Raw genomic sequence first — 23594 nt, forward strand, 5'->3', positions numbered from 1 at the left:
AACAGACAGGGCCCTCCAAGCCTCTAGCGACATTCAAGGCCCCCTGCGCCAAAATGCTGGATACCATACTCCCGCTCGCCAGTACCCTCACTTCGGCCCACTCCTCCGCTCACTGCACAGCCGGCACATCAGTCATGCTGGCCTACTGGGGTTTAACCCTAACCCTAAACACTAACCCCTAACCTAAAACCTTAAACCTTAACCCCTAATCCTAATCCTAACCCTAACCCCTAACCCTTACCCTAACCCTAGCCCTACCCTAAACCTAACAATAAACCCCAATCCTTAAACCCTAAATCCTAACATTAACACTAAACCCTAAACACTAACCCCTAACCCTAATCCCGAAACCCTAAACACTAAACCCTAACCTTAACCGCTAACCCCAAACCCCAAACCCTAACCCTAAACCCTAACCCTACCCCGACCCCTGCCATACCCCTAACACTACCCCTAACCCTACCCCTTCAGCTAACCCTACCCCTAACCCATACCCTAACCCGTTCTCTAGCCCTAATTCTAACCCGTACCCTAACCCTACACCTAACCTGTACCCTAACCCTAACCCTAACCCTAACTTAAATCGTACCCAAAACCTAACCGTAACCCTAACAAGTACCCTAATCCATATCCTAACCTTAACCCTAAACCCTAAACACTGACCCTAACCCATACCCTAACTCGTACCATAACCTGTACCCTAACCTACCCGTACCCTAACCCTAACCCGTACCCTAACCGTAACCTTAAACCCTAAACCGTAACCCGTACCCTAACCCTAACCAGTACCCTTACCTTACCCTTAACCCATACCCTAACCCGTACCCTAACCCATACCCTAACCCGTACCCTATCCCTAACCCAGACCCTAATCCATACCCTACCCATACCTAACCCTAACCTGTACCCTAACACATACCCTAACCCTTAACCGTACCCAATCCCTATCCCTAAACCATTCCCTAACCCGTACCCTAACCCTAACCCTAAACCGTAACCTAACTTGTATCATAACCCTAAAATGTACCCTAACCCTAACCCGTACCCTAACCCTAACCCGAAGCCTAAAGCGTACCCAAATCCATACGCCAACACTAACCCTAAACCATTCCCTAACCCGTACCCTAAACCGTACCCTAATGCGTACCCTAACCCGTACCCTAAACCTAACCCGTACCCTAAACCTAACCCATACTAAAACCCTAACCCTAACCCTAAACCCAAACCCTAAACCCTAACCCGTACCCTAAACCCTAATCTGTACCCTAACTCATAACCTCTAACCTGTAACCCCTAAACCCAACCCTAACCCATACCCTCTCCTTCCCCTAACCCTAACCCCTACCCTCACCCATAACCTAACCGTAACCCATACCCTAACCATAACCCGTACCCTAATCCATACCCTAACCCCAGGGATTGGGTACACCTGAGCCCCACCACAGGACTCAGCCTGCCACCCCTCAGGAAACCATGAACCTTGGGGGGCCACAGAGCATCCCGTGCAGGAGAACTGGTAGGGCCCCCCTGAGCCCCCAGCGATCCTCGGCAGCCCCTACACCCCAACCCTGAGGCCCACGCTCATCCCGCCACACGCCTTCCCTTCAGCTTGCCACCGAGCTCTTCGAAGAGCCAGCAGATCAGGACTGCCAGGTTCCTGGGGCCTAGACCTGACCCTAGGTCTGCTGGGTAGGGCCCCTCCCCTGGGGCCCGGTGCTGCAGCCCCAGGGACTGGGGACACCTGAGCCCCACTGCAGGACAAAGCCTGCCAGCCCGCAGGAAACTGTGCCCCTTGGGAGGCTGTAGAGCATTCAGGGCGGGAGAACCAGGAGGGCCCCCAGAGCCCCCAGTGAACTTCGGCGATCCCTAAACCCAACCTTGAAGCCCATGCTCACCCCACCCCGCACCCTCACCTCAGCCCGCGGCGGAGCTCGCCACATAGTGGGCAGATCTGGCCTGCGGGGTTCTTGGGCCCGAACCCTAACCCTAGTTCATCTGTGGAGGGGCCCCTCCCCAGGAGCCTGGAGCCACAGCCACGGGAATTCGGGACACCTGATCCCCCCAGCAGGACTCAGTCTGCCACCCCACAGGAAACCGTGCACCTTGGGAGGCCATAGAGCATTCAGGGCTAGAGAACCTGGAGGGTCCTCCTGAGTCACCAGCGACCTTCAGCGGCCTCCCGCACCCCAACCCTGAGGCCCAAGCTCACCCTCCCCACACCCACATCAGCCCCTGTAGCTCGCCATACATCCAGCAGATTGGGCGTGTGGGGCTCCTGGGGCCTAACCCTAGCCCTAGGTCGGCCACGGGTGTGGGGGCCTCCCCAGGAGCCTTACACCACAGCCCCAGGGAATTGGGATACCTGTGCCCCACCACAGGACTCAGCTTGCCACCCGACAGGAAACCATGCCCCTTGGGGCTCTACGAAGCCTACAGGGCACGAGAATTTGGGGAGGCCACCGGAGCCCGTCCCCATCATTTGGCAGCCCTCCGTGCCCCAACCCTGAGGCCCATGCTCACCCTCCCCCATGGCCTCCTCTCAGCCCTCCACAGAGCTCGCCGCACAGCCTGCTGATTGTCCCTGCCGGGCTCCTGGACCCTAACCCTTACCCTAGGTTGGCCACAGAGGGGCCCCTCCCCAGGGTTCTGGCACCCCACTCCAGGGGACTGGGGACACCCAAGCCACACCGTAGGACTCAGACTTCAGCCCACAGTAAACTGTACCATTTTGGGGCACAATGGAGCATTCAGAGCAAGAGAATTGGGGACCCCCTGAGAGCCCCTTCTGGTGAACCCCAACCTTTGTGGGCCCTTCCGGATGAAACCCCAAAGCTCACACTCACCCGCCCTTGTGCCCTCATCTCACTCGGCCTGGGAGTTCTCTGAGCAAAGGGCAGTTCGGACTTGCTGTCTCTTGAGGCCTAACCTAACCCTGGGTCTTCTGCTGAGGGTCCCTCCCGGTTTGCCTGCCTCCAAGGCAGCAGGCATTGGGCCCACCTCTGCACGACTAGAGGACTCAGCCTGCCCCACAGCAGGAAACTTTCCATTTGGGGCTGCAGCAAGGATTCATAGGAAAATCGGAGGGCCCCCCTCAGCCCATCCCAGGCAACCCCCACTTTGAGAGATCTCCCCAGATCCAATTAGTAGTTTCACACTGACCTTTAAACTTGCTCTCCACGGAGATCTTTTGAAATTCTAACACTTCCAACCAATGGCATCATCCAGCTTCAGTGCCTTACCCAGCTTTAGGTCTTGAGATGGATTAAAATGGGAAGTCATTTCACTGATGATGACGTACTCGTGACCAAAAGATACATGCATAAATGCTTCATATCACTTGGCTTCAGGGAAATGCAAATCTAAACCCCTATAGATGCCATAGCACACGAGGACGAATATCTAAAAATAAGAAGACATGAAACTATACATGTTGGAGAGGATGTGGAGAAACGGGAACCCTCTTACACCCCTGTACGAATGCAGTCCAGTACAGCCACTCTTGAAAATGGTACGGAGATTCCTCAAGAAGTTATAAATAAAGCTACTCTATGTCCCAGCAATTGCACTACTGGGTATTTACCCCAAAGAGACAGAGGTAGTGAAGACGGGACACATGCACCACAGTGTTCATAGCAGCGATATCCATAATAGACAAAGTGTGGAAGGAGTGTAGATGACCATGGATAGATGAATGGATAAAGAAGATGTGGATCATATATACAATGGAATATTACTCAGCCATCAGAAAGGATGAATACTTACCATCACACCGACCTGGGTGGAGCTGGAGGGTATTATGCTGAGTGGAATAAGTCAATGAAAGAAGACAATGATCATATGCTTTCACTCCTATGTGGAATATCAGAAACAAGGAAGAAGACCATACGGGAAGGAAGGGAGAATAGAATGGGAAGTCATCAGAGAGGGAGAAAACCCATGATGGACCCTTAACTATCACAAGAAACTGATGATTTTTGGAGGAGAAGTTGGGGAGGGTAACTGGGTGAGTAGCATTAAGGAGGTCACACGATACAATGAGCACTGGGTGTTATACACGACTGAAAATTTATTGAAGACTACATCTGAAACGAATGATGTACTGTAAGTTGGCTAACTGAATTTAAATTAAAGAACAAAAGACCTCTAATAAACAATCCTAAACATTTGTGTGGAACCACTAAAGATTCCAAACAGACAGTGCAATGTGGAAAAGAAAAACAAAGCTGGAGGACTCACAATTTCAGATTTCAGGTTATACTACAAAGCTGCAGTCATCCTAACAAGACAGTACGGCACAAAAATAGACACAGCGACCAAAGGAACAGGATACAAGTTCAGACAGAAACCCACAATTATGTGATCCATGAATCTTCCACAAAGGAAGCAACGATATCAAAAGGGAAACGGACAGTCTCTACAACAAATCGTGTTGGGAAAACTAGACAGCTACGCACAAAAGAATGAAATTAGACTGCTTTCTTACACAATACAGACAAACACAAAACATTTTCAAAACTTCAATATGAGACCTGAATCCATAAAAATCCTACAGGAGGGAAGACAGTAACTTCTTGACATGGACCATACCAACGTTTTTCTAGACTGTCTCCTGAGGCAAAGGAAATGAAAGCAAAAATAAACTATTGGGAATACAGCAAAATAAAAAGTTTCCACACGGCAGAAGAACAATGAAAACCTAAAAATAATAAGACAACCTACTCAAAGGGAGAAGATATTTGCAAAGATCATATGCAATAAAGGGATAGTGTCCAAAACATATAAAACTGATACGACTCGACCCCCCAAAAACAAATAATCCAGTTAAAAAATAAGCAGAAGACATGGACAGACATTTCTCCAAAGAAGAAATACAAATGGCCAACAGTCCCGTGAAAAGATGTTCACCATCACCCATCATCAGGAAAATGTAAATCCAAAGGACAATGAGGTAATACCTCAAACCTGTCAGAATGGCTAACATCAAAAGCACAACAAAGAGCAGGTGTTGGGAGGATGTGGATAAAGGGGAATCCTCGCGAACTGTGGGTGGGAATGCAAACTGTGGTGGCCACCGTGGAAAACAGTATGAAGGTTCCTCAAAAAATTAAATATAGAACTACCCTTCGATCCAACAATCACACTACTCGTATTTACCCAAAGAATAGGAAAACAGTAACGTAAAAGGATACGTGCACCACTATGTTTCTTGCACCATTATTTACAATATCATAATATGGAAGCAACCCAAGTGTCTGTAGAAAAATTGACAAATGAGATGATAGATGGGTGTATTCACACATACACACACACACACACACACACACACACACACACACACACACAATGGAGTATAACTCAGCTTGAAAAAGAATGAAACCTTGCCATTTGCAGACACATGGATGGAGCTAGAGAGTATTATCCAAACTAAAATCAATCAGTCAGAGAAAGACAAATCCCATACGATGTCACTCTAATAGGGAATTTAAGATACAAACAAAAATAAATAACTAAAAGAGAAAAAGGAGACACACCAAAATACAAACCCTTAACAATAGAGAACAAACAGATGGTTACCAGAGAGGAGGTGGATAGAGGGAGGAGTGAAATAGATGAAGGGGAATAAGAGGACGCTTTTCTTGATGACCATTGAGTAATATAGAGAATTACTGAATCGCTCTATTGTACATCTGAAACGAATGTAACACTGTATGTTAGCTCTACTGGAATTAAATTTTTAAAAAAGATTTTTCTTTCAGGAACCTCTTTGAAAAAGCTTTTCCTGTGCAATGTGCATAAGCCCTACTTGGGAGGATTCACTCTACAATAATTATTCACTCCATGCCTCAAATTCAGATTTCACTGAGTTCTTACCGTGGATTCCAGCCCACGGGAGTCATGGTCCTTCTCTGTCCAGGATCAGCACCTATGCATTCAAGATTGGAAGTAGAGACACATGTCACTTCACAGTCCAGAAAGCTATTATTGTTTCTGTTTCAGTGTGAGAGAGTCACAGACTTTGGGACAGGTTTCAGAGCAGGTTTATTATGGATCCTGGATCTCTACTTCAATGTTCATTACCTGGATCCATTTGGCTAATAGGTTCCCTGTGGATGGGCTTGCTTCCAAGCACATACATGGAAGATGCAAAGGTGGGTGGGCTTGGTGCGGGACAGGAAGAAGACCAAAAGCAGACAAGGGTCCGGCCTTCCCCTGATCCAGGAACTGCTACGGGAGAGGGTAGAGGAGGTAGAATCCATGCGAAACTCCAAGGTCACCATCTGAACACAGGAGACACAGGTCAAGGGATCTGGAGATGCAGGGGTTGAAGGCTGCTCTGAGCTACCTCTGGGAGGAAGGGAGGGAAGGAATGAGAAGGAGACACTGCCTGCCCCTGGCCCATGCCAGCTGCCCACCGCTCCGACACGCATCAGTCTATGAGCTGACTCAGCCTGGGCTCAGGATGGGCTGGCTCAGGTCCCTCAATCCTCAGTGGGACAGCTGGCCCCAGGGCTCAGAGACATGCTGAGGGAGATGAGAGGGAAAGCTGCCCCACCCAGTTCATCCCCTCCTTGAGCAGACAGCCCTTCAGAACTGCTAAAAAATACCCACTAACGGGGTTGAAAGACATGCCATGGATGAACTAAGGCATAGAGATATGTAAAATAACATTCATTTTTAAGATCAGAGCTGTCATCTCAGGAAGTGGGGAGAGCTTCCCTGAAGAAGACTGAGGGGAGGGCAGGCCATGCTGAAAAGGGAGACATGGCTCTCCTGATTGGGGACCTGCAGCCCCCTTCCAGGGCAGGGCATCATCCTCGCATCACACGATATCCATGGAAGTGTTCCATCAGGGCCAGATGTTTGTCTTGAGAATACTACCCTGGCATCGGACTGCACAGGGCACCAGGGACGAGGGCCAGATGGAGGACGGACAATACCCCGGAGGCCATGGAGCAAGAGTAGAGGCACATGACCTGGAAGATGATGATGAAAAGCAGGAGGTGGCAGCATGGAGCCGGCCCGAAAGTACCATGGCAGCAGTGGCCACAGCTGCACTGACTGGGTGCCTTCTGTGCCCGGTGTGGCTGACTTCAGTGGGCTCCAGACTAGTCCTGACCACAAGTCTAGGAAGTGTGCACCACCCCCGGCCTCCTCTCCCCTTGCAGCTGCTAGGAATCACGGTCACAGACCCAGGTCAGGAAAATAAGATAATGGATTCCTGTCTCATATCAAAATCAAAAGAACTTTTCAACTTTGGACACAACAACTTCTTGCAAGCCAGGTCTCTAAAGGCAAAGGAAATAAAAGCAAAAATGAACTATTGGCACTTCATCAGGATAAAAAGCTTCCGCTCAGCAAAGCAAACGATCACAAAACAAAAAGGCAACCTATGGAATCGAAGAAGATATCTGCAAATGATATTACAGATAAAGGGCTGGTAATCAAGATCTCAAACTCGACACCCAAAAAATGGGCAGAAGACACAAAGAGATACTTCTCCAGAGAAGACATACAAATGGCCAACAGACACATGAAAAAATGCTCCACATCACTTGCCATCAGGCAAACACAAATCAAAATGACAATGAGATACCACCTTACACCAGTTAGAATGGTTAAAATTAACAAGGCAGGGAGCACCTGGGTGGCACAGCGGTTCAGCGTCTGCCTTCGGCTCAGGGCGTGATTCTGGCATTATGGGATCGAGCCCCACATCAGGCTCCTCCGTTATGAGCCTGCTTCTTCCTCTCCCACTCCCCTGCTTGTGTTCCCTCTCTCGCTGGATGTCTCTATCTCTGTGGAATAAATAAATAAAATGTTGAAAAAAAATTAACAAGACAGAAATAAAAAAAAAGTCAGAGAGGATGTGAAGAAAGGGGAGCCCTCTTACACTACTCGTGAGAATTCAAGCTGGTACAGCCACTTTTGAAAACAATATGGAGGTTCCTCAAGACGTTAAACACAGAGCTATCCTATCACCCAGCAATTGCACTACTGGGTATTTACCCCATAGACACAGAGTAATGAAAAGAAGGGCACCTATATCCCAATGTTCATAGCAGCAATGTCCCTAATAGCCAAACTGTGGAAGGAGCCAAGATGTCCTTCAGCAGATGAATGGACAAAGAAGATGTGGTTCATCTACACAATGGAATATTACTCAGTCATCAGAAAGGATGAATACCCCCCATTTGCACCAACGTGGATGGACCAGGAGGGGATTATGCTAAGTGAAATTAAGTCAAGCAGAGAAAGACAATTATCATATGGTTTCACTCCTATGTGGAATGGAAGGAATAGCATGGAGGACATTAGAAGAAGGAAGGGAAAAGTGAAGGGGGGGAATGGGAGGGGAATTTGAACCATGAGAGACTACTGAAACTGGGAAACAATCTGAAGGTTGCAGAAAGTGAGGGGATGGGGAATGGGTTATCCTGGTGATGGGTATTAAGCAGGGCACGTTTGGGGCACCTGGGTGGCACAGCGGTTAAGCCTCTGCCTTCGGCTCAGGGCGTGATCCCGGCGTTATGGGATCGAGCCCCACAACAGGCTCCTCCGCTGTGAGCCTGCTTCTTCCTCTCCCACTCCCCCTGCTTGTGTTACCTCTCTCGCTGGCAGTCTCTATATCTGTCGAATAAATAAATAAATTCTTTAAAAGAAAAAGGAGGGCACGTGCCATAATGAGCACTAGGTGTTATGCAAACAATGAAACTACATCAAAAACAAATGAAGTACTGTAGGGTGACATCATTTTAAAAAAAGAAAGATATGAAATCCATACAGGAAAACTGTCACTATTTGCAAATGACATGAAATCCCGAATGATTCCACAAAAAAAAAAAAAAAAAACTGTTAGAATAAACAAATTCAAGAAAGCTGCAGGTTATAAAGTCAATATACAGAGACCTGTTGTCTTTATTTATTTTCAAAATTTATTTATTTATTTGACAGGAAGAGAAAAAGCACGAGAAGGGGGAGTGTGAGAAAGAGGGAGAAGCAGACCCTCGCTAAGCGGGGAGCCCAACACGGGGCTCGATCCCAGAACTCTGGGATCATGACCTGAGCTGAAGGCAGACGCTTCACCTATGGGGCCACCCAGATGACCCAACTTCTTGCATTTCTGTATACTGATGACACACGTTCGCAAATAGAAATTTAAAAAGCAATGCCATTTACAATTGCATCAAAAAAAATCTAGGAATAAAAGTAACCAAGAATGAGAAAGACATAGTACACTCAACACATGGCAGAAAAGAAATGAAAAGCATGTGTGTCGAGGGGGGCAGGATGTATGGGTCAAAGATTTGGAAGGCAACAAAAATAAATGGAAGCATACGACATGCTCCTTAACTGGAAGAGTTAATTATGTGAACATGTCCATCGTACCCAAAGCAATCGACAGATGTGATGAAATCCCTATCTGAATTCCAGTGGCATTATTCGAACAAACAGAAAACAGTCCTCAAACTTGTATGGAAACACAAAACACCCCAAATACCCAACGGAATCTGGAGAAAGAAAGGTGCAGTCAACACACTCCTGGATTTCAAGCTAGATTACAAAGCTGTTGTGATCAAAACAGGATGGTACTGGCATAAACACAGACACCAGGTCAGTGGAACAGAACAGAAAGCTCAGAATCTTACCCACACATAGATGATCCTAACTTATGACACAGCAGCAGAAGATATGCCATGAGGGAAGGACTGTCTCTTCAGTGAGCGGTAACAGGCAAACTGGACACTAAATGCAGAAGAATATAACTGGGTCACTTTCTTACACCACACACAAAATTTTTAATGGATGAATGATATGAACGTAAGACCTGAATCCATAAACCTCCAAGAAGACACAGGTACTAAGTCTCTCGACATTAGTTTTGGCAAAGAGTCTTCAGATCGGACACCAAATGCAAAGGCAACAAAAGCAAAAATAAACAAGTGGAACAACTTCAAACTGAAATCTTCCACATGGAAAAAGAAACCAGCAAAAACTTACAAGTCCACAGACCCAATAAGAAAAAATATCTGTGAATCATATGTGTGAGAAGAGGCTAATATCCAAAATACACACAACACTCATACAAATCAAAACAAAACAAAAAAAAACTGTATAAAAAATGTGGGGAATATGTGAATAGACACTTTCCAAAGACAGCACACAGGTACCAACATACAGAAAAAGTTGTTCAACATCACTAAATATCGTAAGGGAAACATCAGTCAAACCCACAATTGGCTATTCCCTCACAACTGTTGGAACACCTATTGTCCCAGAGACAGACACCAAGTGGGGTCAAGGGTGTGCAGACGAGGAGACTCTGTGCACTGTTGGTGGGAATGGAAATTGGTGCAGCCACTGTGACAAACGGTATGGAGGTTCCTGAAAAAATAAAAGCAACTACCACATGACCCAGTAATGGCTCTACTGAGTATTGATTCAGAGAACACAAAAATACTGCCTCAAAAAGACGGATGCACTCCCACGTTCATTGCAGCATTATTCACAAGAAGCAGACATGGAAACACAGACCTTGGGGGCCTTAGGCCAAGTAACTCAGACACAGAAAGACCAATACCAGGTGCTCTCATGTACATTCCACGTGGAATAAACAAATACTGAACGCATAGATACTGAAAGCAGATTGGTAGGTGCCAGATTCGGAGATGGGGTGGTAGAAATGGGTGAAGGTGGTCAAAGTCTCAATGTTTGAGTGAGAAAATCCGAAAGTCATGAAATGTTCTGTCCAGCATGGAGACTAAAACTAACCCTGCAGCATGAGGTATAGTTTTCCCTGCTCTTTGAAAGTACAGGGCTTCTGAGAAACCTTGCGCAGCAGAAATGGTGTCAAGAAGGAATGGCCATTAATTTACACGGAACAATTAGACAGTGTGCTCAGACTCCAAAATTCCTTCTCTTTGGCTTTTCTTAGGCCTCAGCACACAAGTTTCTAACGGAGGCCCAGCATAAATGAAGATAAAGCACAGCAGAGGCTCACAGACACCATTCAAAGTGCTGGTGGCTGGATGCAGAGAGCGGTTCCCAGCGGAAGGAGCTGGTTGGGGTGCACACCGCATCTGTTGTGCTTCACCCCAAAAAAGATGCTGAACGCGATTCTCACTGTTCACCTTTTCTCATAAGATGGAAATCCTCTTCAGGTATCTTCCTCTTACTGAAGATGGGTAATAACATAGTTCTTTCAAGAAAGCCCAGTGTCTTACTGTGAACGTTTACAAAGTGAGGGATACTTGTACTTGAGCATTGCTGAGGGAGGAGATGTGAAAGGTTCTCCCAGACACAAATCTCAGCAGATCCACCGGGAAAGGCACCTTCCTCAGCATGCGGAACACGGACTACCTCCTACCCCGAGAATCCCTCTACTTCCCCTTGATCTGGACAATCCACAAGAGCTGGGAGTTACCCCAACTTCTCCGTTCTCCTGCTCCTAATAGCTAACCCATTAGCAAATCCTGTGAGCTCCATCTTCAAAATGGACCCAGAATAGGTCTAACCACTCCATCCAAGGCCACCTGTGTGGTCCACAGTGCCTGAGTTCCTGGAAAAGCTTCATCATTGACCTGCCTTGCCATCTTCAACCCACTGTCATCTGTTCTCAACACTGTAGCCAGGATGGCCCAGTGAAACAGGGTCTCATGGGGTTATAGCCCTGGAATGGCTTTCTTTCACCTCTCTGAGGTCATGTCCTAAATTGTCTCCTGTGGCCACAGGGCCTTCTTGGTGCTCCTGGACATACCTGGAATTCTCCTGCCCCAGAGCCATTGCACATGCTTTCCCTTCTGTTTTGAATGCTCTTGATGTGTTCTCACTCACCTTCGGAGAAGTCTGAATTGGAGTGACAGGAACAGAAGATGAGGCTGTGTGTGTTGGGTGAGGCTGGTGGCCCAGAAGAAGGTTCTCTGCCAGGTCTCCGCCTGTGCCTCACTTGTCCTCAGCCAGGAACTTGCACACAGCCCTCACCTGTCACAACTCTCACCCAGGAGACCAAAGCCACCCATGGAGCCCACCCTGCCCACACCCTGCTGCAGAATGCATTCAGCTCTCATCTGGGACCCATGTCAGCTTTACCCAGACCTGGAACTCCCCTGTCTCCTGCAAAGCTCCCGGAATCCCCCTCTTCTTCCAAAATCACACTGGCACAAGGCTTTCATGAGAAAGCTATAATGCTAACTAATGAAAGGTTCACACCTACTTTCCCCTTCTGTTGCCTTTCTCTCCACCTTCTTTACTACCTGTGCAAATTGTAACATATCAGTGGAACATGAACATGCTCTGAGACCTGAATATTTCATTGCAGCTTTCTGAGGACTCCTTATATGATAAGAAACTAGTGTATCCTACAACAGGTGTTGTACAACTCTCATCTATAGAATAGTACAGGCCAAATCACTACAATTTTACCTCACTCTTCATGAAGCAGAACACTTTTTCCTTTCTTCTTTTACTTAAATTCCAGTTAGTTCACATGCCATGGAATATTCGCTTCAGGGGTAGGATTTAGTGATTCCTCACCTGCATACAGTACTCAGTGCTCATTACAAGTACCCTCCTTAATACCCCTCACCCATTTAACTCTTCCCCCCACACCCCTGTCCTGCAGCAACACTCAGTTTGTTCTCCAAGGTTGAGTCTATTTCCTTGTTTGCCTCTCTCATCACCCCTCAACTCTGTTCATCTGTTTTCTTTCTGAAATTCCACAAGCGTGAGAGCATAGGATATTTGTCTTTCCTCACTGATTTTGCTTAGCTTAATACACTCTAGGTCCATCCACATCCTTGCAAATGGTAAGATTTCATTCTTTTTGAAGCTCGGTCATATTCCATTATATATATGTATCCCACATCTGCTTGAACCATTCATCAGTGCATGGACTTTGGGATTCTCTCCATAGTTTGGCTACTGTGGACATTGCTGCTATAAACATCATGGTGCATGGACCCCCTTTGAATCTGCATTTTTGTATCCTTTGGGTAAATACCTAGGACAGCAATTGCTGGATCATGTGGTTGTTCAATGTTTAACTTTTTGAGGAACCCCCACACTCTTTCCTAGACTGGCTGCACCACTTTGCATTGCCACCAAAAGGATGGGAGGGTTCCCCTTTAAGCAGAACATTATCTGCCGGCAATTTCATAAGAGGAAACAAAACCTCTGTGAGATGCACCCAGGGTCAGGCAAGCAGTTGCAGACTTCACCCCAAGGCTCCTGACGCCAAGCCCCTTGAAGCCACCAGCATGCCACTATCCAAAAGAATTCCCAGACTCTCCTTCTGACTCCACCACCAAAGAAACTACAGAGAGAATATGGCACCTCAAAATATCGAGATAATACATTTAGTAAAACTAGAAAGTCAAGCTCAACTTTTAAACAGGAACAGACCGCTTTGGATAATTTTGAATTTTCCCTCCACCCTAATTTTAACTCTTCTGATGAATAAACTAATCAATGATGAAACATCACCTTTGTCAAATGACATCATCCAAGTCTGTATCAGATGAAAAAAAGCCACCTAACTCTAGATGCTGGCCACTCAACCATATCTTAGACCCAATTGAATAAACATTGTTAGATGAAGGAACAAATTAGATGTTACAAACAGGCACAGAGTGATCTCACCTTCCCTTTCTAATAAAAGAGGGTTCCTAGGAAACAGATGGTCAAAATACATTTCTAAGCAATAAATGGACAGAGAAATTGTGATCCCCTGCAAAGTTCTACCTGCAGGGAAACTAAGTAATTCTTGCACCAAACCCAGAATGCTGACAGCTACTTCAATTTTACTTTGTGGCTCAACTAGAGAAAAGAGAAAAGCCCAGGAGGTTTTGGGATAATGAGAGGTTTTACCTCCAGCCCTGACATAGATAGGACATTTTGCCAAACATACCTGTGCTTTCTCTGAACACTGGCGTCCTGTGACAAGCTGCCTCACTGACTCCGATGCTGACGTTCAAAACCTCGGGTGTCTTGGAGCCAGAGCAGAGAAGTGTTGTCAGCTGGGGAAAAGAAGGCACCTCTGACCTAAAGCCTGCACACCTTCTTCGGTTTCTGGGCGAAGGGGCAACACATACTTGTTGTTTAGCAGTAATTATCTTCATTCTCAACAGACCAATGACCTTACCTTTTCTGGAAAGCAGACTTACTCTTCTAAAGAAACCATCAATTTGTCTATTCTCAATGCAACTAGAGTGGGGTCTGGTTTACGCACGCCTCCAGGCCCCCACCTGGAGGATTTTCCTGCATGATTCTAATAGCCAATTACCACTAACCCGGGGGCACACGGGGCATAATGCTGAAGTTGGGGGACGGCTCTGGGGCTTGCTACTGCCACACCTGTGCCTGGGGGACCAGGGCACACCCTGATGAACTCGGAGTACTGCTCAAGAGGCATCACCTGCACTGTGTCAGAGAACTGAAGGTGGGGATTGTGTGAGGTCCTTACCTGCACTCTTCCAGGGGAACAGGGGAAACCCTGAAATTCTGCAACCCATCGCACAAAAGCTCAGGTGAGCGGGCGCCCTGGAGTTCACGGTTATGGAGAATAAGGCCAGTTGAGGACATGGGGCAGAAGAGACTTTAAAGGGGAAAAGAAAACTCACCTGAGTCCCCACAATGAACCCTCTCCACGTGCCCTTCCAGAACCCTGCCTCCCACCTGGGGCGCACCCTACCCCCGGACCCCCACCCCAGTGCATGCTGCTCACTCACCAGCAGGGATCTCCACAGGGCAACTCTCTCTCTCTCTCAGTGCCCCTTCTTCTGCCCCAGTTCTTCAACCCACTGCAAATCTGGGATCGCCCACAGTGATGTAGCTCCACCCCCAAGTGATGAATGGTCTGGGAGGGTGGTGCCTGAGCTCATTGGATGCTGGGCAACCCTCCCTCAAGCCCCTGGAACCCTGAAAGTGCAGGGGGCCCAAGAGGAGCCTCCTCTACCCAACACCAGGCACGGGCATGGGTGGGCTCGTGGGCTGGGGCCCCCACACACACCTGGCCCCTTCCAGGGACCCCTCTAGCTGCCAGACCACCCTCAGAGTCCTTCCCCTTCTCTTTCTGCACCAGCCCTCCCTGCTGGGGTGTGCCTGGTTCTGGGCAAGTTCAGTGACTCTCAGACCCTCCAAGACTTGGGCTTTAGGAAATGCAATGATTTCATGCATTTTCAGTATGTACATGTCAGTATGACTTTAATCTTATGGGAGCCAAAGAGGTTCTTTATTTTTTCTTCTCTTTATGTTGGCATTTTTGGTTATTGTTTTCTTCTCGAAGCAGATGTACAGCATGTGCTTGGGGCAGAAATAGGGCCCATGCTTTCAGGTTTTGCCCAGTCATTTTGTGCTGGGTAAAATGTTAAAGGATAGCTTCCCTGGGATCCCAGGATCAGGGCCCACAGATGATATAAGATAAAAATTACTTTTATCATTATAATTACTCCTAAATGGAGGAATGTGAGACAAAAGCACCTTTCACAAGAGTACCAAGAAATCAAAATGATGTCCACAGAAGGCTGCCTGCTCCATGGTCAGCACAGGTAACAAGTGTTCACAGTCTCTGGACTCCTGCCCTTCTCCTGCCCAAATCTCTGAAGCACACAGACCACTTAAAATCAGAATTGTAGAACTGCTAGACACCTTAGAGATGTCTGGCACCATTCCCTTGGACTGCAGAAGAAAACACAGTAGCTCGTTGTCACCAACTAATTTCAACATGAAGTGCCCCCTGGATGCACTATGTTCTTTCTCTGCAAATGTTGACTAATGTAAGTCACAGTCATACCATTTAAACACTAGGATGGCTGGGAAGTCATCGTAGGTAAGGGAATATTTTAGCCATGTTCATAAGCTTTGGCACATGTTGTTTAATAGGCTGAGCTGAGTATTTTTAAATACTAATTCAGACCTGTTTTACAGCACCCTCTGAACATACCAGAGCCTGATTCGACTAAAAAAGATAGTTGGTTTCAGTAAGTTTAATACCAGGAAAATATTATACTGTCTGTATTCCTAAGGATCTTTGAGTATCTTACCCAGAGGTCTTCCACTGAGATCATGCTCTTAATGATCACCGTGGGCAGAGGTGAAAAGGCCCGCTGAATTCGTTCCACTTGTCCACATGACAAGAAAATCCTGATACTTGATAGGTTTCCAGATCGAGAAGACCAGAGAAATAGTACCCTGTATGGAACAACAAGGGATTTGGAGTCAATTCGGGGATCCCACTTAGGTTTCTGACACTAAAATCCTCTGTGACTCATATCATCTGAGTCCCTGTCCAACCACCTGAAAATGAGCCTAAAAATATCTACACCCTAGTTGAGAATTTTAAGAGGCAGAATGCTAGAAAGAGCCAGTATGATGTCTCTCAAGAACAGGTGCTCAGGAAGCCATAATTGCTATTGGGTCTATTTCTTTTCCAGAAGAAAGTACACATGTTGAATCCATATTCCTAATAGATGACTCACCAGATGATTTTCAAACCTGAAGGAAGGCCATGAAGTCGCTCTTGTGTCATATTTCACTCAGAAATCATGTTGTTGGACTGGTGAGGACGATACGATAGCAACATCATCACTAAGAGTGGGGAGCTTCTAATTTCCATATGGCCATGTTGACCCCCTTAGCTCAGGGCTACCAGAAAGGGCAGCTGGGGAGGGGGCACCGTCATCACTAAGAGTGGGGAGCTTCCCATTTCCATATGGCCATGTTGACCCCCTTAGCTCAGGGCCACCAGAAAGAACAGCTGAGGGGGACCACAGGCCAAGGCTGCCAGGTGTGGCGGGGGTGGGCACAACTCTGACTTAAGGCTCAACTCCTGTCTAGGTTATTATAATGCTCTTCACAAAGAAAGTGCCATTGTGTGTGAGCCCTCATGTAGAAAAGGTTCAGAATTTCCATTGAGAATCCCTCTCTGATCTTTAGGATATGTAGCAAAGTTCTATTTAATTTTTAAACATTGAAGGACTTCCTGGTTTTCTTTTTGCTATGACTGTGGCTCAATTCCCCTGTGGTGTAAGACTAGAATCTAGTTAATTTCAGCGATTAACATTTGTAGCCTTGATTCGTGGCCCCACCTATCATCTATTTGGGTAAAGAGTCTATGACCACTTGAAAATAATGTATTCTGTACTTATTATGGAATTTTCGTTATATGTCAATTAGGTCACATTTGTTACCAATGTTTTGTCTGCTTTTTCTGTCAGATATTGAGAAGAGTATATTAAAATCTTCAAACAATGCTGCTCTATTCAACGTTGCATTGGAGAATCTACCAGTGTTAGAAGGCAAGAGAAACAAAAAGAATTGAGGGGATAATTGTGACTATTCACAGATAATACGATTGTGTACATAGAAAATCCAAAACACATTTGCAATACACACACTGTCAAAGACTTGTCCATAAATAATTCCTGCTCATCAACCATAAAAAGTCTATTTATAAACGAATACTTCACAAAAGATTGACTGATGGCCAATAAGAACAGGAAAGGGTGCTCTACAGTATTATTTTTAGGAACAGCAAGGCCTTTCCTAAAATGAAAACATACACACAAACCAGTATTCCCTAGATGGATGACGTCATTATTTCTGAGGACAGCTTGAAGAACAAACTAGCATCAAAGTAAAGTGATGGAATTCCTGACACTCAGAGGATGGACAATTGACCTCAAACTACAGTACAATTTCTAGGCATCATTCGGTCCTCTGAAGGCAGACAACCACCACACCCCTTCCTACACCACACAGGTTGCTTCCCAACCCCTACCATAAAAGAAGAAGATGAGAAACAGATAGGACTAGTAGGAAATAGCAAAAATCACATGTGGGGATTATCCTGAAATACACTGATCACATAACTAGTGTAAGGAAGTGTAGGGAACTGACAAGGACAGAGACTCAAGAGGTACTTCTTTGGGAAATGCTGTCTGAAATCGTCACACCTTGGTACCAGCTAATGAGGGCTCTAAGCCTACCCTAGGGTTTGCTCACAAGGGTCTGCAACACCATCGCTGAGGACTGAAACTCTTCAAGGCCTCAAAGCTTGCCTGATTGACTATTGGACTAAGAGATTCCCATGTTCTGAAAACAGATACCAACTCATTGAAAAGTTCACCTGGGCTCTCTCGGAGGCCCTACAAGAAGCTGAACCATTCACTGAAAATCAATTACACACACACACACACACACACACACACACACACACACACACACACCTGTCATTTCACCAATTACTTAAACATTCAAGGTTCTTCCTACCTTTTCTTTTTCACATTGATATTTATACTCACATGAAATGTCATCATTTCTAATGAACACTGGTGTCAAAATAGAGATCCATTGACACAATATTCACAAAATGGAACTTCTCTGCTGTCATTTTCAATATAGCGTTTTTTAAAGTTCATACATATTTTAGGTTTTTGGTAACTTATACAGGAGAAGATCAGCATTGAAAAACTCTAAATACTGACAATGAGTTTTAAGCCTGGAGAACAAAAATTGTCCAATTTCATAGATAATAAGGAACCAAAGGGAAAGCATGGAAGCTGTAGTCGAATAATTTTACACATGTGCATCCTCTATTATTCTACTACTGAGGGGTGTGTTTTATTACCACTATACATGCATCAATTGTCTTCCACGTGCACCTGCACAGGTATAATGAATTACTACAGTAGAATGAAATGTCTGGGAACTACTTGGCGGTAACTATAATGAAGAATGTAATTTCGATCTTATATTTGGTGAAATTCCACTGTCTGTCCCTTTAGACAATGGACCCTAAACAGAAGGGGGAATGAACCACGAGAGACTATGGACTCTGGGAAACAAACTGAGGGCTTCAGAGGGGAGAGGGGTGGCGGATTGGGATGAGCCAGTGATGGGTATTAAGGAAGGTACATATTGCATGGAGCACTGGGTGTTATATGCAAATAATGAATCACGGAACACTATATCAAAATCTAAGGAAATACTGTATAGTGACTAACATATCATAATAAAAAATTATTAGTAGAAAAAAATTAAAGGTAAAAAAAAACCAATACAGCTTCTCTGTTTCAGGAACAATCACAACTGAGAAAAAACTAACTTCCAATCCCTAAAGCAAAACACAGACCAAGTTCCATTTCACTCCCCTTTATTCACATGCTCTGTTGGTTCTAAGCTATTTCTCTACCTCCTTCCCTGCTGAACAGGGTGCCCGGGCTCGATCCCCGAACCCTGAGATCATAACCTGAGCCAAAGGCACATGCTTAACTGGCTGAGCCAGCCAGGAGCCCCAGCCATGTTTTTCTTAAGCAAAAGGACACTTTCTCACGATGCCTTCACATGACTTCACATGGTACTAGAGATCTGCATTTGCCTCTAGGAGGTTGCAGATGAAGGCAATTGCAAACTCTCACAGTGGTTTATCAAATACAATGACCTGACTGGTCACAGTGAAACTCTTAGGAGCCCACGAGAGGGTGCTTTGACACTCAGCAGTGGCTGGGCTAGCACAGAGAACCAAATCCATTTCCCTGCCTGATGTCTGTGAGGAACAGATGCCCCCACTGTGAATGAGACCCTGCCACTGAGCTGTCCAGAGATGGCCATCCTCACGGAGGATGAGGATAAAGGACAATGCCTGAGGATACCTCATCTGTCTCTTTTATCTTCTCATATTTTTGACAGTGGACAAATCACTGCCTAGGAGTCCCCAACTACCTTAGTCTCATCTGTGAATGGCCAAGAGGTTTTACAAAACACTCAAGATTTTGACCTCACAAATGCCCACAACCACTTACCATAGGGATTCAACTTAAGCAAAGATACTGTTCGTTGGAAGAGAGGTCCTGCCCACTGTTGTTTCTCACTTATATGCTCATCTTCCTTACCTCATGGTAACATAACCACCTTGATTCCTCCTTCCGTCTTCAGGAAGGCTGAGGTGACTTGAAGGGCATTACCCTCACATCCTTCTTTCTTAGCAATAAGATGTGGACATTTCCCTAGTTCTACACACCCAAAGTTGAATCGGAATCAGAATTGAGGAGGCTGATGAGAGTTGAAGGTGTTTTCCTGTACACGGTGTTTTATTACCAATAAGGATGGGTCAGAGTCCTCGAAATTCGAGAACCTTTTCATTAATGCTTCCTACTCGTGAAAGATGATGTACATTGTTCTTTCCCTGTATAGTGTGGTGACTCAGAGAAAAGTGCTTAGCCCTTTCGTCAGACTTCCACGACCACTTTGGGGCTGGCTTCCATATTCACAAAGGATGATGTTAGGGCTAAGAGGGTTCCTGTATACTGTTATTTCTTACAGATAAGTGTATGGCATTTTTGTTACATTGCCAGAACCACTTAGCGCCAGGTTGCTGGCCTCCTGGGGACGAACCCTAACCCTAGTTCGTCCCCCGAGGGGCCCCTCCCAAGGGGCCTGGTGCCACAACGCCGGGGATTGGCGACACCGGAGCCCAGCGCAGGAGTCACCCTGCCGCCCCGCAGCAACCTGGGCTGCTAGGGGCGCCACCAGTATTTCAGGGCGAGCGAACGGGCAGGGCCCTCCAAGGCCCCGGCCACTTTCGAAGGCCCACCGCGCCAAAACGCTTGGGCCCACACTCCCTCTCGCCAGTGCCCTCACCTCAGCTTGCCCCTCCGCCTGCCGCAGAGCTGGCAGAATGGGCCTGCTGGACTCCTGGGGGCTAACACTTACCCTAGGTCGGCCCCCGAGAGGCCCCTCCCAAGGAGCCTGGCACCGCAATGCCGGGGATTTGGGACCCCGGAGCCCCAGTGTTGGACTCACTCTGCCACCCCGCAAGCACCCAGGGCGCTAGGGGCGTTGCCAGTCATTCAGGAAGGGAGAACAGGCAGGGCCCTCCAATCCCCCTGTGACCTTCGAAGGACCCCCGCGCAAAAACTCTGGCTCCCACGCTCCTGCTCCCCTGCTCCCTAACCTCGGCCCACCCCTCCACTCTCTGCAGAGCTGGTGGAACTGGCCTGCTGGCTTCCTGGGGGCTAACCCTATCCCTAGGTCGCCCCCAAGGGGCCCCTCCCAAGTGGCCTGGCGCCGCATGCCAGGGATTGGGGACCCCCAAGTCCCAGCGCCAGACGCACCCTGCCGCCCCACTGCCACATGGAGTGCTAGGGGCGTCGCCAGTCCTTCAGGGCGACAGAACGGGCAGGACCCTCCGAGCCACCTGCGACCTTCGAAGGCACCCCGAGCCAAAGCCAAATGCTCTGGCCCACGCTCCCGATCGCCAGCTACCTCACCAGGACCCAAACTTCCATTCACTGCACATGGGCAGAATGAGCTTGCCAGTCTCCTGGGGGCTAACCCTAACCCTAGGTCAGCCCCCGAGGGGCCCTTCCCAAGGGGCCTGGCGCCGCAGTGCCGGGTATTAGGGACCCTCGAGCCCCAGCGCCGGACTCGCCCTGCCGCCCTGCCGCCACCCGGGCCGCTAGGGGTGCCCCTGGTCATTCAGTGCGGGAGAACGGGCAGGGCCCTCCGAGCCCACGGCGACCTTCCAAGGGCCCCCCATCCAAAACGCTTGAGCCCACGCTCCTGCTCCTCAGCGCCCTCACCTTGGCTCGCTCCTCCGCTCGCTGCAGAGCTGGTGGATGAGGCCTGCCCTCCTCCTGGGGCTACCCATAACCCTAGGTTGGCCCCTGTGGGGCCCCTCCGAAGGGGCCTGGCACCACAATGCCTGGGATTGGGGACCCCCGAACCCCAGCGCCGGACTCACCGTGTTGCCCCACCACCACCCGGGCCGCTAGGAACACCGTTGGTCATTCAGGGAGGGAGAAGGGGCAGATCCCTCTGATCCCCTGGCGACCTTCGAAGGCCCCCCGCGCCAAAATGCTTGGGCCCATGCTCCCGCTCCCCTGCGCCCTCACCGCGGTCCGCCCCTCCGCTCCCTGCACAGCCTGTGGATCTGGACTGCCAGCCTCCTGGGTGTTACCCTAACCTTTGGTGGGCGCCCGAGGGGCCCATCCCAGGTTCCTATTGCCGCAACACCGGGGATTGGGGACTCCCAAGCACCAGCGCCCAATTCAACCTCCCGCCCTACCGCCACCTGGGCCGCTAGGGGCGCCGCCATTCATTCAGGGAGGGCGAATGGCAAGGCGGCCACCTTCGAAGGCCCCCCGCACCAAAATGCTTGGGCCAACGCTCCCGCTGGCCAGCGCCCTTACCTCGGTCCTCCCCTCCGCTTGCTGCACAGCTGGCGGATCGGGCCTGCAGGCCTTCTGGGGGCTAAGCCAAACCCTAGGTCGGCCCCCTAGTGTCCGCTCCCTAGGGGCCTGGCGCCACAATGACGGGGATTGGGGACTCCTGAGCCCCAGCGCCGGACTCACCATGCCCCCCACCGCCACCCGGGCCACAAGGGGCACCCCCGGTCTCAGTTCGGGAGAACGGGCAGGACCCTCTGAGTCCCTGGTGACCTTCGAAGGCCCCTCGCTCCAAAATTTTGGGCCCACGTTCCCGCACGCCAACGCCCTCATCTCAACCTGCCCATCCGCTCACCGCACAGCCGGCAGATCGGGCCTACTGGCCTCCTGGGGGTATCCCTAACCCTAGGTCGGCACCCGTGGGGGCCCTCTCAAGGGGCCTGGGGCCGCAACACCGGGGATTGGTGACCCCCGAGCCGCAGCGCCGGACTCACTTTGCTGGTCCACTGCCACCGGGGCAGCTAGGGGCCCCTATGGTCATTTAAGGCGGGAGAACGGGCAGGGCCCTCCGAGCCCCCGGCGACCTTCGAAAGCCCCCCCCCAGGCAAAAAGCTTCGGCCAACACTTCCGTTAACCAGTGCCCTCACTTCGGCCTGCCCCACCGCTTGCAGCACAGCCTGCAGATCAGGCCTCCCAGCCTCCTGGTGGCTAACACTAACCCTAGGTAGGCCCCCTAGGGGCCCATCCCAAGAGGCCTGGCTCCACAACGACGGGGATTGGGGACCCCGGAGCCCCAGCACCAGACTCACACTGCCGCTACGCCACCCCCAGGGGTGCTAGGGGCGCTGCCGGTCATTCATAGCGAGAGAATGGGCAGTGCCCTCCGAGCCTCGGCAACCTTCGAAGGGTTCCCTCGCCAAAACGCTTGGGCCCACGCTTCCACTCTCCAGCGCCCTCACCTCGGCCCGCCCTTCCGCACGCCGCACAGCCGGCAGATCGGGCCTCCCAGCCTCCTGGGGGATAACACTAACCCTAAGTAGGTCCCCTAGGGCCCCATCCCAAGTGGCCTGGTGCCACAATGCTGGGGATTGGGGACCCCCAAGGAGCAGCGCCGGACTCACCCTGCTGCCCCGCCGCCACGTGGGCCACTAGGGGCGCTGCCGGGCATTCAGGGCGGGATAACCGGCAGGGCCCTCCGAGCCTCCGGTGAAATAAGAAGGCCCCCCACGCCAAAACGCTGGGTACCACGCTACTGCTCGACTGCGCCCTACCACGGTCAATCCCTCCGCTCACTGCACAGCCGGTGGATCGGGACTGCTGGCCTCCTGGGGGTTAACCTAACCCTAGGACAGTCCCCGAGGGGCCCCTCCCAAGGGGCCTTGCGCCGCAACGCTGGGGATTGGGGAAACCCAAGCACCAGTGCCGGACTGACCC

Source organism: Ursus americanus, chromosome 4 (assembly GCF_024610735.1).
Source record: "Ursus americanus isolate L20-20 chromosome 4, mUrsAme1.1.p, whole genome shotgun sequence".
Lineage (NCBI taxonomy): Eukaryota > Metazoa > Chordata > Mammalia > Carnivora > Ursidae > Ursus > Ursus americanus.